A 17465-nucleotide genomic window follows, 5' to 3' on the forward strand; every position below is an offset into this window, starting at 1 on the left:
CCCAGATTTTGGGATATAGGAGTGGCATATACAGGGCTGGTCCCTGTATGGTCCCGAAGAAATGCTAGGGGTAGCATGAAACATGTCGACCATATTGATCACTGAGTCAAACACATTATAGGTTGCCCTACAGTGACACTAACCCCACTTTTAACATGCCTGCATAGGAGCTAAATAAATTGGTTAGGCCCACTAAGCACGGTATTTTTAATAACTCACACACACCCACTCCACCACTTTTTTGCACCACACATAGTCATTCACTCTGAAGTGCTCCTGCGTAGTTCGCGAGTCGCAGCACGCCCCTTTTCGTAGAGAACTGGGATGGCCCCAATGATGAAGCATGTCACCGTGGGGCAACCCCGGTGAGTGCGGGGACTCTAGAAAGAAATTTTTCTTTCTTGATAGGTACACTGATTCAGTGCAGTCATATACCTACACCAGAGCTAGGTCCTAGGATCCTATATGTGGAATCCACACTTTTTTGTACTGAACCCAAGGAGGACGACCTAGTCTCTACAATCCTCCTTCTCCCTCTGTTTCTCATAGTCAAAACTATTCTATACATATGGTGCTCATATTTAACACATAAGCTCATGTTAGTAGTTGAGTAAACAAAATGGAGTGACAACTTGCACAGCAATATGCTTCAGAATAAACACCATCTCAGAGGTATTCTCGCTAGACACGATTATGATAGAACTTGGTTATTTATTATTCTATCACTCTACTGTTGTAGGCAGAGGGCCATTTATTTCATAAGTAAATAAAGAATATAAATTATAGTGCCAAAGACACTCTTTACATGTTCAGGGCTAATTCTGCATGGCATGCCTCATTTTCATGATGAAAACTCGGATTATGGAAACATTACTCTCGCTGTGGTAATGGCATTTAAAAGGTATGGTAAATAGCCCACCCTATTCCGCCCAACTTGTAACACGGTCCTTAGTGATACATTTGTTTTTATAGGTCAAATGACAAATAACAATATATTTTTACATTTATTTTTCAATACATAAAAATGTTCGCGCTGATACAACACTGAAGGATTATTGCATTATTTTCATCACACTTCATATAAGAGAACATGGCAATATATAACATAGAAACAGTACTTTTGATTTATTTTGTAAAGTAATTATATAATAAAATGATGCACTATGCAGTGTTTTCTCAAATTAATTAATCTGTACTTGGGAACATGGTATTTGATCATTTCACCATACCAATAAACAATGGGACATGTGTTTATTGGTACAGTAGTTTCAAATAACATTTATTAATGGCCCGTATTTATTTTAACTGACATGAGATAAATAGCATATATGCAGATGCTGATGTGCACATTGTAATATGCTATTTATTAACTTTGTTGAATGTGGTGAAAGGCCATAATTCTAGGGAGGCACAGCTTGAGGGGACCATGATGTCCCCCCCTCCCCCATAATGGCAACAAACAGCATATTACACTCCGAGCTGTAAAAGCATGCATGGTAAAAGACATTTCTAGTAAAGATTTATGCGTGGTAAAGGCACTTTGTGGTAGTGGCTGCATGGTAAAGGCTGTTTCCCATATATGGTTCATGCACTGCTTTGTTTTCACTTGCAATTGTTATAAAAAAAAGCTATTTAACCATAGCAGAGCAAAAGAGGTTATATCCATGTAGAGAGACAGAATCGCGATAACTGGGCCTTGAGATCAAGTCCTCTGTCAATATCTTTTGTGAAGAGATTCTGGAATGGAATAGTTGATGCAGTAAGCACTTTCTCTAGTTATGCTGCCCTGTGATAATCACATGGAATTTGACCTTTTACTACAGTAATACATGTGACGGTATTATAAATTGGAACTGATCACTGTAATGTTTTACTGTCTTTTTAGGTCTGACCTTTGAGACAGCTTTAGCAGTTTGACCAGATTATTGTTTTTCCAAAATGTTCTTTGATAATATACCCACAAAGAGAGGTTTTAGGTCAGTCCGTTTCAGCCATTCTTCTATTAAATTTAATTGTCATTTATAATTTGCTACCTCTCACTTGTAACATACTACATGGGGCAGTGGGTGGACACCAGTGGTACTGGAACCATTTTTCGAGTGGTGGTGCTGCCATTAATATTGCATCACTCAAGTCATAGGGACTGTGAACTACCCAAAGCGTCATAATAAACAAGCATTTGCAAGCAATCGGTCTCGCATTTGTGAAAGTAAGAGCTATTGGCGCTGTACATTACAATGTTTTTTACTTATGTTTTTTTGATTGCAAGCATTTAACACTGCTAATCCGTAACCTGATAAATGAAAGTAATTTATAGAAGACGCATATACGTGTGTTCTGATGACTTTATTGCAGAGATAAGTACTTTCCATGACCACTTCTTCAGACTAAGAAAAAAGCTTACATCATCACGTTTAATCAGAGGAGGGGTTTGGGGAGCAACCGAGCCCCGGGAGGTCTGCTCCCCGGGCAGTTTGGGAGGGAGAGGGGCAGCCTCACTGGCCATTTTGTAAGATTGGGCTGCATGGGAATAGCCCAAATGTAGCCCAACGAATTCTGTTGCCCAAAGGCTATAAGGGGTTGCCACGCCACCTCCCAGCCACCATTTTAGGTTCTGGTGACCTGGTGGCTGGGTGTGCAGTAAGAAAAGGATTTTTGTCCCACCCTATAAGCAGGGTTTTGGGGGGGGGGACTTGGTTCGGGTAGGTTTCTTTAGGGGTTTGGCCAATATTGAGGACAGGTGCATAGGGGTTTGGAGAATGTTGTATATGCTGTCGCTTGAAACAGGTGCTGCGGGGTTGTTAAAAGGTTGGCCACATTGGCAGAAGTTTTTAGTTAAATGTTGGAAGTATTGTGGGCAGGGCCAGGGAAAGGTTAGGCAGGTAAGCTACGTTTAGACTAGAGGTTAGGTAGTTACAGTTGCAGAAAGGCAGGTAGGGGTGTAGGTTTTTATTAGAGGGCAGCAGTTGGGAACTGCAATACTGGGTATTGGGATTGTTATGTAATGTTATGTAATGTTATGTTATCAGCAGGGTGGGGGATTTATTTGGGGATCGTATGGGTGGGGGGGAAATGGAGGTACAGTGAATTTATGTATAGTGAGGTTTTAGGTTGTACGGCAATAGCCTAGGTTGGACATTGTGATATGCACCTGTTTTCAAAGCGGCCTTTTTCACACACAAAAATGATTCCCTGTGTTGGCAACCCCTCCTCCCTCCCCAAGTTCTATTTACTGATTTCATCTATGTTAGCTTTGGTGGGTATTGTGCATTTGCATGTCCATTAACTTACACGCGGCTTAGCATAAAATGCATTCCTGTGCAAAGCACATTTAAAGTACAATTCAGCCATCCCAAATATTTAATAGTGCTGACCGGGTGGGGGGTGGAGGGAAGGTCACGGGGGCCGGAGCATACGGTTGTGCAATTGTCTGAAATATATTTCTTGGGAGCAGGGGGTCAGTCACAAATGCAGCACAATTTATTTCTCCAGCAGCCTCTTAGGATTCAAGGTTCGGGGGGAGGTGGAAGGGGGGCGTGGTAAAGTATGCAGATCTGGAACGTATTAAGCAGCAGAGACTAAAGCCCTTTGTGTTTCGTATCTGTGAGTATGTTGGTCGTGGCTTGTTTTGGTGTATACCACAAATCCCCTAAAAGCGTGCATACTGTGTTATGCTAGAAACGTTTTACACCAAGTGCGGATACAGTGTGTGTGTGTGTTAATAGTGTTAGTAAACCTTGACAAATTTAGACAAATGCCATCAATGTGAGGATAAAAGTGCTGTGAGGACCAGTCCTCAAAGAGTGTATAAGTATTTTTGAAAGAGTGTATCATAAATTAATATATAGAAATATTTACTTTGTCCCACTGTAGAACCTATCCTACTATCAAGGCGCTTGTGGAGTTAGAACAGTAGATACACCCTTTATTACAGTCAATGGATTGTTCTCATATATACAGTGTGTGTTTATGTGCATGTGTATGTTTTAAGGCTGATTGGACCAAGCCATTCCTCACATCACCTAGTACCTCCGCCAGCAGTATGTGCTCAGTAAGCTTTCTTCACAGTGGATTTCGCCAATGTATAGAAGCATCCAAATTCGACATTAGACGCACCTGACTGAGTCTACGACCCTGTTAAACAAGCCTATAATCATTATGTGATAAAGAATAGTGTGGTAGTGAAGCATTGGGTACATTAAAATGATTGTAAATTGCACAAAAATATAGGTTTTGTAATTGTTTTTTTTATATAGTGCTGACTTTTCCTGACAAGGTATTGGAATCTACTGTTGGCACATATGTCAGATGGATTGATAAAGAATAAAGTCAGTTTTGCCCCAAAAAACCAAACAATAATCTGTAGTAAAAAGCAATAATCTGTCATTAAAGTGGTCTAAACAGGAAGGTGTTTCTTGTATTCCCTGGAGAATAACCCGATTGATCCTGCTGGAGCAGACCCAAGGCTGTGTTTGGCTTCTGTCTGCAGTGACGTAGTGAGAAAGGAGAATGTTGCCTGGTGGGTTAAGAGCACAGCATGCCGCCATTTCAAAAGCGCATGCAATGCCGAGCAGTCAGTGGCATATGTGCAGAGTCAGAGTAAGTGGGGTAAACACTTCAAACCCACTGTGTAAATCAAATTAACAATGGAGAATGGCGGGGAGAGAGCAAGGGTCACACAGTGGTGGAAAAAGAATTACATGGAATGAGAGGGGGTAGAAAAATGGTCTGGCAAGATCAGGCGAAAGGTAGAGAAGGGACTGGTTAGGAAAGAAATTAGAGGGTCAGGAGAAGAAAGACGCAAATGGGACAAGTACCAGTACTAATATGGCCAAACCAGGGCTACCGGGTTTGTTCCAGCCATGTATTGACTGTACATCTCTGAACTACTTCCAAGCACTCTACCACCCTACACCCACGTCTCCTCTGTCAAGTGATTGCTCTGTTCCTGTTGCAAAATGGTGAAGCATTCATTTGAATAAAGTGAAAGTGCACACAATGGCCAGATAATCATGAATGCATTGCAGCGGAAGAACTCCCATGGCACAACAAGAAAATTAGATAGATTTAGTCAAACTTTTGATATAACACTCCAGTTTTTCTCTGGCATCAATTAAAAGTGGTGGATTTGGACAAATAAGTAAAAAGATAACCTATATCCAAGTTGGCAGAGGCTTGAAAACTACTAATACATGACCTGAATGCCTGTGAGAGAAGAAACAGAGAGAAAAATATAAAAAACAAGTGAGCAGGGGAGCTGTGATACGCGGCGAGCCAGCTGGGATCTGATGAGAGTCGCGCTAGGAGGGTGAAGAGCACCAAGATGAAGTGCAGTGAGTGCTTTGTTGATGAAAACAAACATGCTGTGCGCATCCTGAAGCAGCCAGCAATCTGCAGCCATGCCAGTAACAGAGAACAACACATAATTAAGTCCTACCCAATAGCCCGATTAGAATTGCAAAAGTGAAGTCCTATTGTCGCATCAGATTACGAAGTGTTTGCTGGCAAAGCTGCTCGCTCTTCCCCGCAGCCTCCTTTTCGTGCTCAAATGCATTACGGTCTATGAAGTGGAAAAAAAGTATGAACTCAAGCGTTGTAAGAAATGTTAGCTTTTACGCAGCATCAAGGTGCAGTTACACCCCAAGTCGGGTTGCAGTAGCAGGACAGCATGTCATGCCTGCAACAGCAGGTACGATAAAGTCATTAAGAAAATAGTGCTTACAAAGTGGAAATAAAACCTATAGAGTAAGAACACATGTCACAGGGGCAGTCTTCATGGGAGGTTACAACAGGAGAAAATGAGGTATTAAGAAGGGGCTGCTAAACAAATTAACAAATAAAAAAAAGCTATTCCAAAAGACACTCAAAGAAGCAATAAAATACATGGTCGGAAAAGGGGCGGAGCTTAAAGTCCATATTCTGAATACTAAAAATGAAAAATGGTCCTAGACCTATACTTTATGTTCAAACAAATAAAACAAATAGTATCACTTCATAGGAATTAATCCTTAGCAAAATACACCAAAGAAGAGAAAGCCCAATGTGTTTGTCGATACACACAGATAGTATATACCCATCAGTAATTCAGAACATAATGTTCACTAGGAACATATTCATTTATTTTGATATTTACAAATTCATAAGAAATTATGTACAAAAGTCAAAGAAATAAATACTGCCAGGTGCAGTATAGAGTGCAGAAAATTGTGCTCATGTGAAAGGAAAAAGAATAATGATAAAAGAAGAGTCAAATAGTTCCAAATAGCAACAAAAAGGTACAATTCCTTACAAAAGAAACCTGACCTACAAGCTTAGTCAAAACAATTATTATTCAGAATAGCACAGTAGGGGGACGGGGTAAGGGAAAGGGGTTCAGGCTTCACAAAAAAGGGGGGGAAATGTCGATATATCGACCCTGGCGCATTGGTGGGAGGATTAACACCTCAGCTGCGGGTCTTCATCAGGACAGGGAATGGGTAATGGAACCTAAATTGAGGAAAAGCAGCGCCCCACGTAGGTGAGCCACCAATTAATGATGTACTCCACCATCAAAATGAATGTAAAAGTATTAATTGTCCTCAGTCTATCAATGACGAGGTGCATCCAAACAAGGAAATTAATTCCACAAACGGGTCAGTATAACTTTACAAAGAGGACCCGAAGGCAGTATAGGACGCTGGTGGTGCGAGGGTCTCCTGATCGATTCTAACTAGGTTCTTCAAAAAATGGCACGAGTCTCCATAAAGCTCATAGCGCTCCTGAATCCAAAAGCGGGACAGCATGTAGCGGGACGATCAGGAGACCCTCGCACCACCAGCGTCCTATACTGCCTTCGGGGCCTATTTGTAAAGTTATACTGACCCGTTTGTGGAATTAATTTCCTTGGTTGGATGCACCTTGTCATTGATAGACTGAGGACAATTAATACTTTTACATTCATTTTGATGGTGGAGTACATCATTAATTTGTGGCTCACCTACGTGGGGCGCTGCTTTTCCTCAATTTAGGTTCCTTTACCCATTCACTGTCCTGATGAAGACCCGCAGATGAGGTGTTAATCCTCCCACCAATGCGCCTGTGTCGAAACGTCGACATTTCCCCCCCTTTTTTGTGAAGCCTGAACCCCTTTCCCTTACCCCGTCCCCCTACTGTGCTATTCTGAATAATAATTGTTTTGACTAAGCTTGTAGGTCAGGTTTCTTTTGTAAGGAATTGTACCTTATTGTTGCTATTTGGAACTATTTGACTCTTCTTTCATCATTATTCTTTTTCTTTCCCATGAGCACAATTTTCTGCACTCTATACTGCACCTGGCAGTATTTCTTTCTTTGACTTTTGTACATATTTTTTATGAATTTGTAAATATCAAAATAAATGAATATGTTCCTAGTGAACATTATGTTCGGAATTACTGATGGGTATATACTATCTGTGTGTATAGACAAACGCATTGGGCTTTCTCTTCTTTGATGTATTTTGCTAAGGATTTATTCCTATGGAGTGATACTATTTGATTTATTTGTTTGAACATAAAGTATAGGTCTAGGACCATTTTTCATTTTTATCATTCGATACCCAGGTCCTGTGGCCATCTTGGGTGATACCCCATTTCTTTAACATATTCTGAATACAGCAGAGACAGTGCAAGTGCTTCCTAAGCGAGACCTAAAAACAAGTGTAGCAAATGTGTTACGCCAATTTAGCAGGAGTGATTAGGGAAAGGTATGTAGCTGGTGGTGCATTCTGGAGCACTTTTTAGGTAGTGCAGCCATTTACAGACAGCCCATGTTCAATTGAAATTGCACTAAATTTGCATAGACATGCAGTTTTATTAGTCAAAATATATAGCACAAAACAAATATGTGTGGAAATCGGGTGAATATTTACCATTTGCACATCACTAAGTATAATGCCTTGATTTCTTTTGATCCTATTAAAATCTTTGTTCCATCACACTTCAGAATTACAAAAAAGTGCTTTATTTGTTCTTTCCTTATACTGATAGAATGTGCAACATGTATATAGTGTACAGTTAATTTCCCAACTTTTAAATGTTGATGTGTGTTACCAAAAATGGCAGGCTACATGCTTTACTTTGTCTTCCTGTCCCCAGCAGGATTGTCACCTAGATCACATTTACAGAACCCTCTAACTTTGCAGTCAGAGAAATAAAACTACATTTGAGTTTCTGAATAAGCAACAATTCATCAGAAGATATAGCCTGATATTTGACCTTTATCTTTGAACGTGCAGCAAGTGTGACCGATACATACAACATTTAAAGGCATCGCTATTGCTCATTCACTTTCTGAACTACAGCAAGATTATTTCTGGGGGTGTTGCAGTACCCCTACTTCCAGGGCCTATGGCAGACCACATTTTACTTCTAGGCTCCCTTCACGTTACCTGCACAAAGCCAGTGCACATTGTTGATATCCACCTATAAATAGTTCCTTTACCTACCTATCACAAAGCTGGTTCAAAGTTGTTTAATTCCATTTACTTTTCATATCTCTAAATGAAAGCTATTTATTTTCCCTTCACTTTGGGTGTCTGGTAAGAGGGAGATTGTGTGACTCCTTTAAAATAAAGAAATTAAATGAGCCTAACATTGTAGCTGTCTGCAATTTGATGGCTTGATTTAGCTGTGATGTATTCTTGTTGCTACTAATAATAATAATAATAATAAAATCACGGCACAACTGAAAGGGTTGTTATTTAAAGAACATCACTAGTAAAGCAATCAACTCAGTGAATATTTGGTTCATTTTTTTATTGTAAGCATATGGCAGCATGTTTAGGTGGCTGCATGTTTTTTTTTCATTTTGTGGAATAGGCTTGCATTGAAAAAAATAACAATTGCATTAGTGAATGCAACATAGACTTTAACTCCTTCCGTGCTCATGGGCACGGTGCTCGTCATGAGCCGTGGAACGCTCACACACGGGGATAATTCCCCTGCTGTGCTGAACGTTCCACGAAAACGGGTGTGGCCGTGACAAGCTCAGCTCGTAAGGGGCACATGAACACGGGGCGCTGTGCGGGCCCCCACCCCCCAGCACAGCGGGGGAATTACCCCCGCTGCGAAGGGGTTAAACTGCTTGTTGTCTCTTTAATTTTAATTCTGATGAAGGTCGCCACAGTTTCGCCTATATTAAAAATAAGCCTCCCTGTCCTCCGTTTTTACTGATTTTTACAGATAAAGACAGACAGAAAACAATGTATTTTCCGGTCTGTATTTATTTATAAATGTGGATAAAAACTGCTATTGGATTGTTTTTGAGTGATTCAAATGCTGTCAGTCACATGACTGCCAGGCTGTTAGCTGTGCGGATTGACAGGCACGGGGATTAAAAAAATATAGGGATTTTCATAAAGAGCATGAAACAGCAGTAGAATTGCACAACCTTAATACAAAAGAGTACATATTTTCTTATAAGTGCATATTCTATTAATTGATTGTGTGTATATCATTGAAACCAGTCAGGCATTCAGGCACGAGTGTACATTAACTGGTTAAATAAATGCACAAATATACACATTTCAGCATCATTTTTTCACAAACCCTAAAATAAATATGGATAAATACAGGTAAAATTAGCAAAAAATAAATATGGATAAATACAGACAAAATGACAAAAATATAAATACCATATAACTGTGAGCCCTAATCAAAAACTCCTTTCTTTGTTACGTTTCATTTGAGCAGTTCTTCTTTTTAGGTCTAGCGTCAGGCAAGACCTTTTGATATTACTATAATTATAAATATAATATAGGGGCTTTCATTGGCCTTTTATTGTGTCATTCACATTTTCCTTCCGCTATCTGCAATATACAACATGGGGCAAAGGATCAGTCCACTTCAGCCATTGTCTAACTTCATTGCGCAAGATGGCATTCTGCACCTGCACAAATAGCTCAAGAACACATAATGTAGGTACTTTAGTCCCAGGGAATACTATGGTAGTATATGCTTTTTGAGAACAAAAAATATTTGTGTATTTAGCCAATGTTTATTAGGCTACAGTGCTTGCGAAATAGAAATCTCTTGCATTTAAAAAAAACCCTCTTAATATGGGCTCAGAGCCCGCCCAATACTTTACCTTTCCTTGCCATTGGCAGGTTCCCACATCACTTTAGTTACCCATGTCTGGCTCCCAAGTGGCTACCACATCATAGTGCCCAAACCGCCAGCGCTCGCTCCGCATTGCACTTTATACACTTCTATACCAAATGAAACTCATGAGACATAATTGTGGGAAAGCTGTGCTGCAGGTTTATTTCGTACAAACAGGTAGTTGTTAAGGTGGGTCATCTTACAGGCGATCCAATGCGGCAGCCCCTCGCTGACCCGCATGCCTAAGGAGCCATCTTGCACGGCGAGTCGATGCTCTGACGGTGCAGTAAATTACCATTTCGTTATACTTCCGCCCCCCCCTGTCAGGGCGGAGCGATGAGGCACACCCCCGGTCGGTTCAGGCCCCCCGACCGCCCGAAGGACTAACGGGGCACCAACGCTGTTTCCTGGGCCTCCTTCGGCTCCAGGTGCTTGGCTCAGGCACCCTTACTGTGCCAGGCAGAGGTATCTAGACTGTATCCTTCTGCCGCAGAGGTACCCTTACTGTCCATCTGCTTCCAGATCGCCCTGTGACTCCGCCTGCAACACAAAACATGACCATTAAAAAAATTAATTTTACAACTTTCACCCTACCGCTCTGCAGCTGGGTCAGGGGTCAGGGTGGGATCAGCGCAGAGCCTAGGGGAATCCTGGCGTGAGAGGAGAGGCCGAGCCATGGTGCTGCGCCATTTTATACTGCGAGGAACGCCCCCATCCCAGGTGAGCCCTCCCTATAGGCTGCTAGCGCAGGGAGGATGGCTCAGGGAGGGGTCCATGCTAAGGGCTCTGCTCGCCCGACGTGTGAGACTAGGACGCTGTCCCGCCCATGCTCCCCTGCGTGTCGCGCGGTCAGCGGCATAGTGCCCACACCGCCAGTGCTCGCTCCGCATTGCACTTTATACACTTCTATACCAAATGAAACTCATGAGACATAATTGTGGGAAAGCTGTGCTGCAGGTTTATTTCGTACAAACAGGTAGTTGTTAAGGTGGGTCATCTTACAGGCGATCCAATGCGGCAGCCCCTCGCTGACCCGCATGCCTAAGGAGCCATCTTGCACGGCGAGTCGATGCTCTGACGGTGCAGTAAATTACCATTTCGTTATACTTCCGCCCCCCCTGTCAGGGCGGAGCGATGAGGCACACCCCCGGTCGGTTCAGGCCCCCCGACCGCCCGAAGGACTAACGGGGCGCCGACGCTGTTTCCTGGGCCTCCTTCGGCTCCAGGTGCTTGGCTCAGGCACCCTTACTGTGCCAGGCAGAGGTATCTGGACTGTATCCTTCTGCCGCAGAGGTACCCTTACTGTCCATCTGCTTCCAGATCGCCCTGTACTCCGCCACAGCTCTGGAGGAGGCCCACGTCGATGACAGAGCCCCCCACCCACTTAGCTACATTCGGTCGCTGTTTAGTGCACCTTTATCATATAACCTTTCCGTTTCTCTTCGTATTGGTGCCTGCCCAATGAATATTTCTTAGATATGATTCTCGGCCGTGCTCTCAATTACATAGGCCACACCACTTATGGAGATTTCTTAGAACGGTTCTTAGGTCACGCCCTTATGGGGATTGCTTAAATATGGTTCTTAGGCCACGCCCTTAATTACATAGGCCACACCTCTTACAGAGATTCCTTGGATACGGTTAGTTGTTTCTATCCGGACATATTAACGGGGGATCGGCAACCTTATTGTATCTGCTGATAATGGAAAACCAGTAATATTCGTCCCAGCAAAGTGGTGGGATTATGAAAGTTATCCTGAAGTCAAATCATATACTTGCTGCGTGGGCACAGTAGAATGTCCAGGCAATTCACTGCAAGATCATTACTTGAGATTGGTTAGAGCACAAACTAGCAGATGCCCATAACCGTCAAATGTCATTCCCAGTTCTCTGTTTAAAGTGTTTGCCATTATTGCAGTGCTCTCCATGTACCTGTGTTTGGTATTCTTTGGTACCTGCCACGCCACTTCTCTCTTATAACACACTGTTTGCTATTTCACACGTGTTGTTTGCCTTTGCACTTGCGCAAGTGCCACCATTGCCTGTTCTTGTGCCTGGGTGTCTAGCATGTATTGCAGTATTTTACCTCTAATTATACTGTATTTTCCCTTGTAAACTGCACACTGTTGTAATGTTTGCTACCTCCTGTATTTCGTTTACTCCCAATTGTCCTCTTGCCTCATGCAACTTGCCTGTTTTTGTAAGTTTTTCACCTGTCAATTTCTGTAAAGTCTCTCGCCTGTCATTTTCTGTACCTATTGAGCCCCACTCAGGGTGACGTGTTTGCCGACCATGCATGGCATACTTGATTTTGCAGTGAGGGCCAGGAAGGTGGCTGTGCTCCTGCTGGTGTACTTGGTGTGCTAGAACAATTCCTTCCCTGTAAGGGGCTGTCCTGCACCTACAACGTTCGTCTGAATAATGATGCAACCTGCTATAGTAAACATTCTCATTTAACATGATCCCTGTGGTGAGCTTTCTTGGCAGCAACACTAGTCATGTGGTGCCATCTTAGTGGTTTAAAACGCCAACCTTATTTGGCCATTTGCAATTGACATTCGATCAGTTTCGGACTACATCGCCTGAACGACTGAACAATAATTGCAGAATATACGTTTTTGTTAGTTCTATTTTATCGAGGGTGGGAATGCCCTTCGCATCCGCATTATTTCAGTATTCAATAACTTCGTCGGCAGAGGCTGAGAGCCTCTCGTGCCTCATGGTTGTTTTGACCAGGCCCAGCTGCGAATGAGATGGTTCGCGCGGTGGTGGCATTCAGCCAATGGTGGCTACCCGGCAATTCGCTTTGAAAGGTTGATGCTCATTGTTTGCAGGTCAGGCAGAGCAGCGCAACTGTACAAGCCCAATATGAAAACCTCTTCTCGGCTCAATAATTTAACTTTCACCTGTTGCACAACTATCACATCTGACCCACTGAACCATCAGATTTTCAGGGTATAAATTAAGTTGATATGTGGGAAATTAATGCAATTCTGCAACCCGTGCTACATGTTTCCGAATATGTTCCAAGGTTAGATGGACCAAGTTCGTTCCTCAAATGCTGCTACACTACTCCCTTATAACACAAATGAAGAGATGACGGAGTCAACCGCTGCTTCAGCCCAACCCTCTAAAAGAACATCCAGCTGTTCATTTACTCTGGCAACTGAACCCCGGGCCCATAGCTTAAGGGTCTGGTGCTCTACCGACGGAACTGTCTGGGCATGGCCCGCTGCTGGGTGATAAGCATTACTGCAGAGCCCCCCAGGCGCAAGCAGTGATAATAAGATGCTATGCCCTCGAACAGGGAATCGAACCCCGGGCCCATAGCTTAAGAGTCTGGTGCTCTAAGAACGGAGCTATCAGGGCTTCTGCGCATGGCCCGCTGCTGGGTGCCAAGAATTCCTGCAGAGAGCCCCAAGCGCATGCTGTGTGACTAAGCTGCTATGTGCCTGAACAGGGAATTGAACCCCGGGCCCATAGCTTTAGAGTCTGGTGTTCTACCGACGGAGCTATCAGGGCTACAGCGAATGGCCCGCTGTACGGTGGCTCCAAATACTCTCACCCGGGATACGAGAGTAGCCACCACTCGTTCTGAACATATTAATTACCCGACCTCGCCTCGGGTCGGTGGGGGAAGCCTCTTAGTTGCCGACGCCGCAGCGCGGCATTTATTCCTATGTGTGCGTGTAAGTGCATCACAGTTGATTTTACCGGCGCCTAATATGCTTGAGCCGTCCATGTCGCGTCTCTGCGCACGGCTCCCCTTTAATTATTTCGCAGATGGTCCCCAGAAGCATTTTAGTCTTATGTGCTCGTGTAAATGCATCACAGTTGATTTTTACCAGCACCTAAACCGAGGTGCGGCAAGTTATTACCAATGCTCATAATTTCGCTGTGGACATGTGCTATGGTAGAGCGCTCCTCCAGCCATGAAACCGATGGTTCCGGTGAGGGTTGCTAACGTTGTCCGGGGGAAACCCGTCCGTGGCCGTAAATTGCATACGATGTTATACGATGTCAGTGCGAGGTGTTCCTCAAACATCCACAAGGAAGGACGTACAGCAGGACCGGAACCCCCGCATACCGCGCGTGCCTCCTCACCGCTGAAGCGAGCCTGCCCGTGGGTCAACAACGCCGCGGGAGCACCCGCCGCAGTAGCATCTATTACTTCGCCCCTTGACCAATTAAATTTGTACACAGATCAGGCTAAAACCCACCCAATTTGCTTCTACCGTATTTCTTAAACAGCGCCGCGCGCAAGAAAATACGGGTCAGTAACACGAGGCAGGTACGCAACCGGATCACCACAATCGACGGCCCTGTGAGTCCAACGGTCGCCACACTCGACGGTGAAGGGAACGCGGCCGGGCCGCCCCACTCGACGGCCCTGTGAGTCCAACGTTGCTACACTCGACACTGGAGGGAGTCTAAAGTGAGTCCATAACATAAACATAATACTATTGAGTGGCAATGGCGGCCGAATCCGGCACCAACTACATGGCTGGAAATGGCGGTCGTGTCTAGCGAACGTGGCTGTCGTGCGCTCTGCCCTCTCTGTGTCGTCCAACGGTCGCCACACTCCAGGGATGGCGATGGGTCTGAGTGAGGACGTAACATAAACATAAGACTATTAAGTCAGTGTTTAGTTTCCCGTATGAACTCAAAGGCCGGAAACATATTTACATGTGAACCGCGCTAATTCCGGCAGTTGCTCGCGTCCTTAAGCTGGACCGACCCGCTTAACACTATCTACTCGCACGCAACTGACAATCCCGACCCCGCATTCACTGGCGACCAGCAACCACCAACCCCCCTCGTTGTCGATGCCACAGCAAAATAAGTTCATTGCACCGCCTTGAACCTGGGGGGCAGGGTCGCGAATTCAAGGTGGATGGGCGCTGGCGGTGTTAATTCCTACTTGCAACTGGTTATTTTGTACAGCGCTCAGGCACCTTCGGGCAATGTTCGCGCTATATAAATCGCAATAAATAAATTAATATAAAAAACCCGTATCGTATCATAATCTGCTAGAACATCCTCATCAGTCTCCTCATTTGAGTGAAAGAGCGCTTTCCGAACGTATGGATTAAGGCCCACACGAGTAACAAAGCCTGGCAATGCCGCGTGGCCGTCAATGGCGGCCGGCAATGGCAAACGCGTGGCCGGCAATGGCAGCGGGATCCGGCCACAACCCAGAGCCGCCCCGCGGACTTCGCTGTCGAGCGCTCTGCGGAAGTGTGGGCCCTACCTGCTCCCCGCTTTTTGGTCTAAGCCCAAGCAGCTTTGAATACTGATCGTGACCAGAAACCGCTCCTAATGCGCCTGAGAGTGCACGTTTTTGCTGCGAAAACGGGAAGGGAACCTTGGTTACAGTTCGCTTATATGTTGGTCAGGAGTTTACCGCTGTGTCACCCGGATATGTTAATTTTGTGTTTATTTTGAACAAATGAGAGGACAAATGTGATGTGCCCTCTCCGTAAAGTTTACTTATCTCCGTGTGATGAGATAACAGGCATTCCTGTCTTTATACGCAAAGAGCTACGGTTAAGTCTGCACATTATCCCGTGTGATGAGATAACAGGCATTCATGTCTTTATACGCAAAGGGCTACAGTTAAAGACTGTAGTGAGTTGCAGCATGACTCGTGTGCTGTGCCACCACTCTCAGTACCGCGCTTCTTGCATTTCTCTTAGTCTGCCGGTGTGGGCGCCACTGAAGATGAAAGCGCCGCTAAAGAACGTGACAATCTGCCTCGTTTGTGTCCGTTCCTTCTCCATACCTTCAATCAGGCGCGGCCTTGAAGAGGGCACGCGGCGTACCAGCCAACCAGCCAGGAGAAGAACCCTTTTGTTTCAGGGCGCACACACGGATACTTCTTATTCATTGCTAAACAAATGCAGACCGTGGGAACAATAAAGATGAGATAACTCTTATAGCTTCGTTCCTTTCACTTTACCGCCTTCTTGACAGCTTTTATAATGTGGATGATTTTGCGTCCGATGACACAGCCCCAAGAAATAAAGGCCTGAGTGCCATGCTTGCCGAGGGCCAGGAAGAAGAGATTCGGGGTGGGAGCATATATGCTTGGAATGCTTTCTGCACTGACTGGTTCTGTAGCTGAAACTTGCTTCAGGACACTGGCTGGATGAACACAAGCCATTGTGAATCGACCCGCTAACGTGAAAATGATGAAATTAATCAGGACACTTACGTCGTATGGGGCCTCTAGGGGAAGATATAGAAGCTGCAGGCGGCCGGCCCTCCAACAACAGTGTTGTCATGTAATGGTTAGAAATGTGGTGACCAGGTTTTGAAAAACAAAAACCGGAACATTCCATGGAAGAAGGACTACTATTTTGCATCTACCGAGGGACTTAACTGACAGTGCTCGCCAACATAATAAACACGTATAGCGACACATTGCAGCCAACCTTTACACACAGTCTCATCTATGAGAACAAAAGTACCTTCCGGCGATGTCAGCCAATTAATCCTGTACTATTTCTCATGAAAACTTCCCTCCTTGTGTGTTCCGTTGACCCTTTCTGAAGAGGGCACCGACCCCGGCTTCCATGCGCACCGGTAAAGCGCAGCGTGCAGGAGGCCACAGAGGGCACTGACGATACATTTACGAGGTTTTTAAAACAAGGAACAAACGAGTGTGAACCTCACGCATAAGTGAATAGCGGCGATATAAACCTGGGTTCTCCCGACGGCATCGGGGCTATTGGCCAATCAGCCTAGTGTTCGCACAACAAACGCCCGAAAGGGAGAGAGACCCGAGGCCAAGCCACTAGATGGGGTCCCCCGTGGGTCAGAGCCAACGTGCGTGACCCAGGGGGAGGCAAAAGCGCCGGAGCCCCGACCCCGGCTTCCATGCGCGCCGGTAAAGTGAAGCGTGCAGGAGGCCGCAGAGGGCACTGCCTTCACAGAAACGAAGCTCTTGGCCGTTCTTCAACCTGGCGGCGGTCGGGGGGGGGGTGGGACAGCTACTGGCGGTGGCCGCGCGGTCAGTGAAGCGTACAGGAGGCCACAGAGGGCACTGACACGCATTCAATCAGGAGGCGGTAAAGCCGGACAATTAACGCTCTAAACGAGGAGCAACTCTCACCGCCCGCCTGGTAGCAACTCAGCAGTGCTAAGCCGCCCGCATGCCCATGCGGTCGAGACCGCCGTTGGCCACGTCGCCCTCCCCCCGTGGCATCCCACCACCGACTACTTCAGGCTGAATTCTCATGCCCCACCCGATCCCTTCGAGAGAAAGTGCTGGCGAAGCACATAATTAACTACCGGCTACCTAAAGCTGGCTTCTCCCGCCTAACCCGTTCACCCGCCACCACTTACC

General features: G+C 45.1%; 1 protein-coding gene across 1 annotated transcript in view; it reads right to left on the reverse strand.

Moving 5' to 3' along the window:
- The window catches only part of LOC144824150 (uncharacterized), a 325877-nt gene that overhangs the window by 275034 nt on the left and 33378 nt on the right, over positions 1-17465 (reverse strand). The gene's annotated exons all lie outside the window — the stretch shown is intronic.

The sequence above is a fragment of the Lissotriton helveticus genome, chromosome 3_1 (assembly GCF_964261635.1).
Source record: "Lissotriton helveticus chromosome 3_1, aLisHel1.1, whole genome shotgun sequence".
In the NCBI taxonomy this organism is placed as follows: Eukaryota; Metazoa; Chordata; class Amphibia; order Caudata; family Salamandridae; genus Lissotriton; species Lissotriton helveticus.